This window comes from Helianthus annuus, chromosome 17 (assembly GCF_002127325.2).
Source record: "Helianthus annuus cultivar XRQ/B chromosome 17, HanXRQr2.0-SUNRISE, whole genome shotgun sequence".
Classification (NCBI taxonomy): Eukaryota; Viridiplantae; Streptophyta; class Magnoliopsida; order Asterales; family Asteraceae; genus Helianthus; species Helianthus annuus.
In genome coordinates this window covers 135,043,782-135,053,966 of record NC_035449.2, presented here as the reverse complement: position 1 = coordinate 135,053,966, position 10,185 = coordinate 135,043,782, and positions in this window count along the sequence as shown.

Genomic DNA, 10,185 nt, shown 5'->3' with positions numbered 1-10,185 from the left:
ATATAATTATTGAATGGTGTTATATATGTGCTGAATGGTGATTTTGCAGTGTTATTCGTAGTGTTTTTATAGAGATCTTTAAAATGGTGTTATATACTTATTGAATGGTGTTATATACTTATTGAATGTTGTTATATAATTATTGAATGGTGTTATATACATGCTGAATGGTGGTTGCAGTGTTATTCGTAGTGTTTTTATAGAGATCTTTTAAAAAAAATCATGTTTCTATAAATAAGGTGGCGATTATGGAAGGTTTTGAATTAATTGAATCAATGATAAAATTACTTGTTTACCCTTTTGAATTAATTTAGATTGAGGGCACATGTCATCTCCACAATATTTCTGACACTTCTTACAATTTTAATCTTTTTTACAATAACCTTACCCTATAGCCTAAACACATTATAAGGTTTAGAGACTATTAAGTTCTGAGTTTGATTTCTATAAGGGGTTTTCCCCAGATTTATTAGGCTTTCTTTTGAATTGGTGTATAGACGTTATTGCTTAGTGGAGATGGATATGATCGGGTGGTTCCGTTAGAGGCACGATAATGCTCTATGTGACAACCCTAAAAATTACAGGTATCCGTGCAACTAATTTATATTTAATTTGTGCTTAATAACTGTGCTGATTACAACTGTTGATTAGACTGCTTACTGATCTCTGTTACATACATACACATGCATCACCTCATATTGTCACTCCATTCATTATATACAAACATTAGTGACAAACTCGATGCACAAAGCACAGTTAGCACACTGAGCGGATAACCCAGTAAACATGCTGACGTAGCCAGCACTAGACAGACACTGTCTCCAAGGCCAGTATGAGCCGGGAATAGATCACTACACTAGTAGGGAGTGTAGGGAGGTGATGATTGTAAAACTGCGTCACTAGGTGATAGTTATAGTGACCGGATGTGCCTAAAACATACTTTAACTACAAAATTCTGCACTTTATTACAAAATTCAGCATTTTATTTAACTAGTAAAGTGCAAAAACATGGGAAAATAATGCTAGACACTTTCCAAAGTGTCGGGAATTCACTGTGTCACTAAAAATAATATTAAAGACACTCTAAATGCTTAATTAGCACTTTAACGGATTAATATCCAACCGAACAACCGGACATTACCCGGAACATAAAAATATTGTCAATGGCATTGTTTTTCCTTTTCTGAGCTAGTTAGGGTCCCCGAACACCCTAACACCCGTTATATTACATAACACACTAGTAACTAACTTAAAGTTTTAACTAACAATAACTAGTTACTAACTATATAGTTGAAATCAAACCATAACCCCCCCCCCCCAACCGATCGGTCCCCATGAGGGGACACACCCCTTACATTTTGAATATTTTATTTGATTATGTCTAATATCTTGATGACACATTACACTATGGTTAATGAAGTTGGATGGGCTATAAGTGTAACCATAAGATCATTCATTTCATTCACAAACACTTAACAAATTTGCTCTCATCTCTCTCCCTCTCCTTTGGATCGGCCGAAACCCACACCCACCATCTCACCATCATTCAAGTTTGATCTTGCTAAACCACTTACATACAAAGGTGCAAGGTATCATTCAAGCAAACCCGGTGCTTTCGGAATCTCAAGAACCTCACTACGTTGCTTTTATCCACCTTGTTTTCGCTTTGATTCTTCCCTAGCCTTGAGCTAGTTGTAAGTGCTTCTAAACACTCTCATGTTCTTGTTTAAAGCGGTTAATAAGAGATTTAACGGATAAAAATCAAGAACATACAAGATCAAATCTAAAAGTCTTGAAAGAAAGATGAATATGTTGGTTAAAGAGAAACAAATGGTGTAAATCTTGTGAATCTTGTTTAGATATGATTATTTTATGTTGTTTGTTGCTAGTAGTGGAACAGATCGTCATCTAACTACGCTAGATCATGTTCATGGGACATTAACTAGCAATATGTTAAGTGTAAAAGATGCAAGATGATGAACCCTTCCACACATAAACATGAACTTGTGTAAAAATGATTTTTCTTGTAAAATAGAGTTTTAAACTAGTAGATCTAAAGATCTACAAGTGGTATTTTCGAAGAATCAAGTGTAAGATGCAAATCATGTTTAAAAGCCGGATCTTACATGAACTAAAGGCATTTTTGTGAACAAACAAGTGTGTAAACACTTGTGTGACAAAAGGATTTAACAAAGAAATATTTTCGTAATTTTTGACTAAGAAGTTGTAGAATTGCATATTCTTTAAAAATAAAGTTTTCAAGAAACTGATTTTATTTTTAAAGATGGAAAGATCTACTAAATGTATTGGAAAGTTACTCCATATTTTTACATAACTTGCAAGTTCATGTGTTTGCGATTTATATTTATTTTTGACTAGTTTGATGTTTGAAAATTGTATTTTGATGATTGGAAAATTGGTTGATTGAATCTTTAAAAGAAAATGATACGCTAGTAAGCGTGGCCACCTCCAGTTACAGAGGAAACTCTGGTGAAATTTTTCCAGAAAATAACACTTAGAAATATTTTGTGACAAGTGGTTAAAAATATATTTTTAACTTGTTTTCCCCAAATAAAATTCGCCATAATGTTTATTACAAAATTTCCAAGTGTCGGAGGTGGATTTTCATAAATGAAACTTATTAAATATATATTTAGAATATATATTTCATAGTAAAACGCTTGTGTGATTTTATGATTATTTTGTGAACTACATATATATTATTTTTAGAGTAAAAATAATATTACTGGAAATATCATGAAGTTACGACTTCCAAAATAATACTAACGCCCTCACAAATAAATATTTAAGTTACACCGGTATTATTACTACCACCCGAACTTTAAATGTAACTTATGTATTTTCAGAAAATACTCTTAAATGCGTATTTTGACAAAGGTATTATTTTGGAAAAGTGTATGGAATAAAATATAGTATTTTTGGGAAAAATATGTATATTTTGGAGATAAAATATTCTAGACAAATAAATTAAAATATATTTTATTAAGTGAGACTTAATAATATATTTTTGAAGATTATAAAAACGCACATGTATTAAAACCCCCATCCTTGGGAAGGAATATAATTATCAAATAATGAAGAAGTGTAAATACGAAATAGTTACCTAACTATTTACATCAAACCTTAAGCCAAGGCACGGCCGTCCGTCTAATAGAAGTTAGTACGTGTAGGTCGTTACGCTATGGTATTAAGAAGTCACACCAAATAACTCACGCTTCCGCAAAGCCAGGGTGTGACAGCTTGGTATCAGAGCTTTGATCATAGCGAACTAGGATTCCTTCTCGAGTCTAGACTATGATCACTAGGGCTCTCACGAAAATATTTTTACATTGCATACACTACGTCCAGATCCAGGTCACAAAACATTTTACAAAACAAAAGTTTGAGCACTTTCTCAAAAGTTATGGCTCGGTCTGAGAGGCTGAGGGAGTAGACTAGTGGGACTAAGAAGTTCAATCTGAGAGATTGGGAAGGCTCTGGTCTGAGAGGCCAGGGAGTCAGTCTGAGAGGATGGGAGGATAGTCTGAGAGACTAGGAGGATCAGTCTGAGAGGCTGGGAGGATAGTCTGAGAGACTAGGAAGATCAGTTTGGGAGGCTGGGAGGATAGTCTGAGAGACTAGGAGGATTAGTCTGGGAGGCTAGGAGGATAGTCTGGGGAAGACTAGGATGATTACTTGCTTACATTAATTGAGACTTACCTGCTTATTTGATTTAAGGTTGATGTACGTGCATATGTGGTAGTTGTTCGCATACACTACTTGTTAGTAATCATTGTGAATATACATGCTACGCACCGACACACACGTCACCTTCCTCAGGGAACGAATTGTCAGATGATAACGATCCTACGGCCACCGCCACAGATGATGAGACTGTACCCGCGCCAGAGATGTTTACGTCAGACACTGAGAGTGACCCTAACATACTGACCAAGGATGAGGACGACTTCCAACCATCCGCGCTGCCAGACTTTGGTGATGAATTACCCCTGTTGATGGCTTCCTTGACGAAGATCTCTCTGTCACCTATGTTTCGGCCCATGACCACTTCATTACTGGTCACCCCGTTGGTAAGCACATCATGGCTCCGATCCTTGACAACGCACCTCTTGTGGACATTCCTTCCGAGGGTTGGATACTCGACGAATAATTGATAATGACGTTGACATGTTATTGATGGTCCTTCTGATAACACTCATGATGATGGGGAGTTAGACGAGAACGCTGCTACTAATTTCAATTTTGAGACCCCTGTTAACGAGCTATCCTCTGATTTTAGAATACACTCGATTTCAGACTCCTTCGAGTCTATGACATTTACAGACTTATAGATGGCCGGATTACAACTTTCTAATACTGACACAGACGACGATGCCATTATGACTGCTGCTCTATCACCTGCTCGAGACACCACACCGTTACACGACCCAGAGCCTGCTCTTGAGCTAGCTTCTACACCTTTTGGGTCAGCTTGATGTTGCGCCTGCTGAACCTACACCCTTACGTGAATCACGATCCTGTTTCTTTTTGGTCTACCAGACATTGCACCCCTTATATCTACTTGCACCGGGCAATCTCCTCATTTGTTGAGATGTTTGTTTTTACACCCGCGTAATGATCCCACTTGCTACGACAACATTTCCTACGATCTCACGGGTCGCACCGTGTACTACATCTGCTTTTACATCGCTGGGCGAGCCGATTTGATGGTTCTTATAATACACTATGCTAATTTTAGACTCTTACCATCCCTCACGTTATGGAAGCCACATACGAGATGAGTTGCTCCTGTAACATGAACTATAGTTGAGGATACGAGTCGCAGAATGTTGGAGCTTGAGCTGACGCCACAATTGGCAACTTCAAATGCAAAACATTACATAACCGAAAACATGAGTTAAGTGTCTACATCACAAGGAAGCATATTGTTTGAAAAGTTTATGTAAAACACCACGTCCTCCACCCTGTCTATTGCCAGTATACCTGGATCCACCCCATACCTCAAGATTCTATTTGCGCTCTTGATCGTTACTATTACATCGTTCCTAGGAGGCTGATGCTCGTTCCTTTACTGTCAAGCAGCAGATCAGCTAGTTACTTCGACGTATATACAAGCTCGAGGAGGGATTCACGCATGACGACAGTTTACTTTTCTTTCTTTCTCCACCACAATCATCAGGATAGTTAGCGTTCGGTTTTATGCGGAATGCCTTACCTTGGGGTAAAGATGCTACTAATGAGCCGAGATTGTGGAGACTTTTAAAGATCACGTTTTGACCTCGAGATGTTTGTGCACTAATTGACTTATCGGACAAGGGTAGGGTGACCCTGTGTCCCTATTTGATGTGATACACTTTGTAGACAATGTGATTGCGGTCTGGGAATAATGAAAGCCCGATCGACATATTCCCTATTAAACATATAACAATACTTTGTGTTCAATAACTATAAAAGCTCAGTCGCCATATTCTCACTAAGCACATTGTTGGCCCTTAGGTTTGGGCAATAATTGCAATGCTATGTGCTAGTTGTTATGTTCCCATTAAATACACTCACGCGTGCATGTTGTGCTATAATGTTATTGCTTGCTATGATGATTGCTTATATGCATATGTATATGCACCACCTAAGTCTCAGTCGTTAAGTGGATGCTTATGTGCTTATGTCTTTAATAAAGACCTGGCCTATCTAATCTTCTTCTTAGAAGATGCCGCCACGAAGGAACACCGATACCAACAACCCTCTGCTAATGACAGAGGCGGAATTACACGAGCACATCTCACAGGCCATCGCGCGGCATGAGGCCTTTCGCTCAGAACACGGCAGAGGTACCTTAGGAAATAACCCATCCAACGGATGCACCTACAAGCAATTCTTGGGCTGCAAGCCCTTGGAATTCAACGGCACTGGGGGTGCCTTATCCTTCGTACGCTGGATTGAGAAGACGAATTCTGTTTTGCGGGTGAGCAAATGTGCCCCAGAACATCAGGTCTTGTACATTTCCGGATTGTTTCAAGATGGGGCTCTGTCATGGTGGAACCTTCAGGTTCAAATGATGGGCGAGACTGCTGCATATGCATTAACATGGGACGAACTGAAAGAACTAATGCATAAGAAGTACCGTTCAAGGGCAGAGATCCAGAAGTGGGAAACTGCGTTCTGGAACTTGAAGATGGAAGGTCCAGAGATAGCTGAGTACGTGCAAAAATTTCATGATATGTCTCGGATTGTCCCCTACATGGTAGATCCAGAGTTTAAGAGGATCGAACTCTTTATCGGGGGATTGGCACCTCAGATTCTAAGCCTGGTGACAACATCAAAGCCTAAGACAATCAATGAAGCAATTGACTTAAGTGTGACGCTCACTGAAGAAGCAGTTAGGTTGGGTAAATTTTCAAACTCCGAGGAGAAAAAGGAGACTCATGGGAAGTCACCTGGGGAGCACAAGAGAAGTTTACCAACTTCCAGAAGGTTACTCGGGCAGACAACAACAAAAATGCCAAAAAGGAAAGAGGATACACAGGTATCCTACCGAAGTGCGACAATTGCCGACGTCACCATAACGGGCGATGTAGATATGGAAAATGTGGTAAATGTGGTAAGGTGGGACATGTCAAGGAAACATGTCGACAGGGTACTAAACATGGAAATAAAGGACAAGATGGTAGTAGAAATCGCGGAGGAAATAATGACGACAACAACTATCAAGGCAGGGATGGCGACGATCAAGGCCGTGGCCAAGCATGTTTTAATTGTGGTGATGTGGGGCATTTCAGGAAGTATTGCCCTGAGAACGCTCAGGCACATGGATGGCTCAGCAGCGGGGATAGAATCCAAGCATGGATATCGGTACGTCTCACAATAGTCAATGTTATGTTCTATTTGACAGTATTGTCAACTTTTAGCTTTAGAAAATATAGTTTTTTAGTAGTAAGTAACCTAGATACCCAGTTCTCGATAAAACAAGCCTAAGGGAAGCTTCGACGTGATAATTGGGATGGACTGTTTGTCGAACAACCAGGCGGAGATTGTCATCCGCACCCCGATGACGAACGGAGAAACAATCGTGATTCATGGAGCAGGATACGCTCCTACGGATTATCAGGCGATGACGACACGAAAATCTTCGCACAAAGGATGTGTTGCATTCTTGGCTCATGTCGTGGAAAAAGAAGCCGAAGAACCAAACTCGAAGATATCCATGTGATGAAGGAATATCCTAAATGCCCTCCCCGAAGACTTGCCAGAATTAAATCCTCAACGACAAGTCGATTTTCGCATCGATTTGATTCCAGGCGCCGCGCCTGCAGTCAATACACCTTAGCGACTTACACCTTCGGAGATACAAGGATTGTCAGTGCAACCTCAGTGGTTGATAGAGAAGGAAGATAACAGACCAAGAGTCCCTTTTGGGTAACACGAAATTCTGCTCGTCAAGAGAAAGGACGATGATTTTCAAATAAACATCAACTACAAGGAGCCGAACGAGCTAACGCACGAGAGTCGTCGACTCTTACTAAGGGTTAATGAACCCCTTACATAACTGACTATGAGGACCCAACTACTACTACACGACTGGTCGACGATCGAGCGTTGTTAGCGGTGAAATTCAGGAAGAAAGTATACCAGGGCGAAATTGTGGGACAATGGCTTGTTCTAGACGTAGACAAATGGTGCTTCATACACAATGTACAAACTGGATCCACACGGGATACGAAGTCTGGAGAATCTAGAAAACTTATATCTAGGACCCTTGGGAACCCATGACCAAACTCGTAAGGGTTTTACTTAAGAACCATATCTGTCAACTCAATCAAACATCATTAACTTGACAGACTTGTCATTGCAGTTAACAAAACCGAAAGTACTTAAATTTTCTTCCGTTGAAGTCTTCACTTTTACTTCTAACGAGTAGATATTTGCACCTCTACTCCCCTCAAGGCAGTTTCATCACGTTGATTTCCTTCGCTGAGAGCGAACACACGTTTGCTTCGTATACTTGGTCACTTCTCCCTGTTGGTGGAAACACATTGCTTCATTTCTTGAAAACCCATATGTTATACATGCACCTTTTACAACGCATGTGGTTTCATTTCGAATAAACGCTCCACTAAAGTTCAAATGTTACGTTGCTAAATCTAATTACTGATTCGTGATTCGAATGGCCTACATTATTGTTGTTGTTGACTCTTTTGTTATCAGGTCAACACACTTTCTTGAAACCGCTTTCTTTCAAGTTACTTGTTTGCTATCATGCCAAGATTCCCTGGTTGATATGTACGTTTATTGCCGGGCTACACTGAGATTAAGTTCAATTGGTTGAACTTATCCACTTCGCATATTCAGTTTCAGACATCATATGATGTATTGGGAGCATCATATTCAAATAGTTTTGCAAAGATTCTTTCATTTCAAGTCATAGCAGGTTCAGTTGGTCTATGACTCCACTAACTCGTTGATTGATTTCAATACCTTGCAGTGATACTTTCACAGAATTGAAGCTTGCGCTAATTGGGTTACTCATTTTGTTGGGATTGAACCCTAACAGAGGAACAGATAATGTAAAGCCAAAACCGGATCCCATCAGTGGACTTCAAATAAGCAGCAGTTTACTCTAATCTCTCCCCTTGACAGTGGTTATCTAACAACTGATAATCTTAAGTGCTGCTCAACTACAACAACTGATAAACCAAACTCTGATGATTACCTAACAACTGCTAAAGACAAACTCTATCGCTCTATCTACTGCTGTTTCCTAAGTGCTGCTGAAGACTCAAGCACTGCCCTCTCAAAGACTGATCACCTTTGAAGAAAGCATTGAAGACTCAACATCTGTGCTAAGGCTACAACAGTGGAACGTGAAGCACTAGTTTTCATTTTGTTTTGTATGTTAGTGAATATCAGATGTTACATATCAGTAGTTTGTATAGGACAATATTTGTAGTTTGTTAGGTCGTTAGATGTCACTATCATGGTGACGTCAGCTGAAGTATATCAGCAGTTTGGTTTGCCTATAAGTATGACAGTACTCTGTACTGTTACACTTGATCGTTTTGAGTGAGTTTTTCTCCTCAATTCATCCTTTCATCTTGTGCAACCAACTCTGGTGTATCAGGCTGAGGGGGAGTTTAGATTGTAAGCTTTTACTGTAATCTTTTGCTTTTATGTAAATCATTTGAATCAATGAAAAGCAATTTTTATCAATCTATACTTTCCTTTTGTTTGTGTTTACAAAGTTTGCTACTCATTTCCGCTGCACTTATTCGTTTTATGCAAACAAACACGAATCATGACAGCCTCAGATCCTAACAATTGGTATCAGAGCTTGGACAGTCAAATTCGATCTAACAATCAATTTGACATAACAGTTCAGCTCAAAATTCATTGATACTAAGGTTGGTTGCATTCAGTTGAAATACAGAGTAATGAGCAAATCATGATCAAAATGGTTAGTCAAAAGCTCTGTAAATCAACCAAGATGTCATATGACACACAAATCTCACACAACAAATGTTTTCATACATATGTCACTTATAGTTTTCAGATTTGCAAAATATCTGATAAATTATGAGATCGTTAAATGTTTCAAAATGAACTACAATTGTTGTTTCGATATTTGTGAGGTTTTTTTTTTTTAAAATAAACACTAAAGTATGTACCTCAGATCAGCAAAACTCGTGTTCATCTAAAACACCTGCATACTGCTGATATCAGAAAAGAGGGAGAAAAACTTTAGTCAAAATCTCTCATATGTTCAAAGGCAGGTTGAGTGCCTACAAAAGGACCAAATCAACCTTGTCTAACACCTATTGAGAAAAATAAAATGTCAAAACAGTCCTAATCATAAGTAATGTGAAATCCGAACTAAAACATGTTCAAACATGGTCAGATTTCTTAAAACATTGCTTCATAGTGATTATGGACAAGGTATGTTCAAAATAAAATCTCCTAGTGAGTATTTCTGAACATATGAATAATAAGGGTAAATAGGGAAAAGGGTAATAAAAATCTCAAAGTGTGGCTATCTCAAAACTTTTGAAATCAAAAGAAAAGAGTATTAGCATAAAACACTTGTGAGGATAGAATTAGATCTTCAGTGGTCATCATACAACTGTGTGCATTCATCAATACAGAAATTGTTCTGGTAACAATGGCATATCCAGT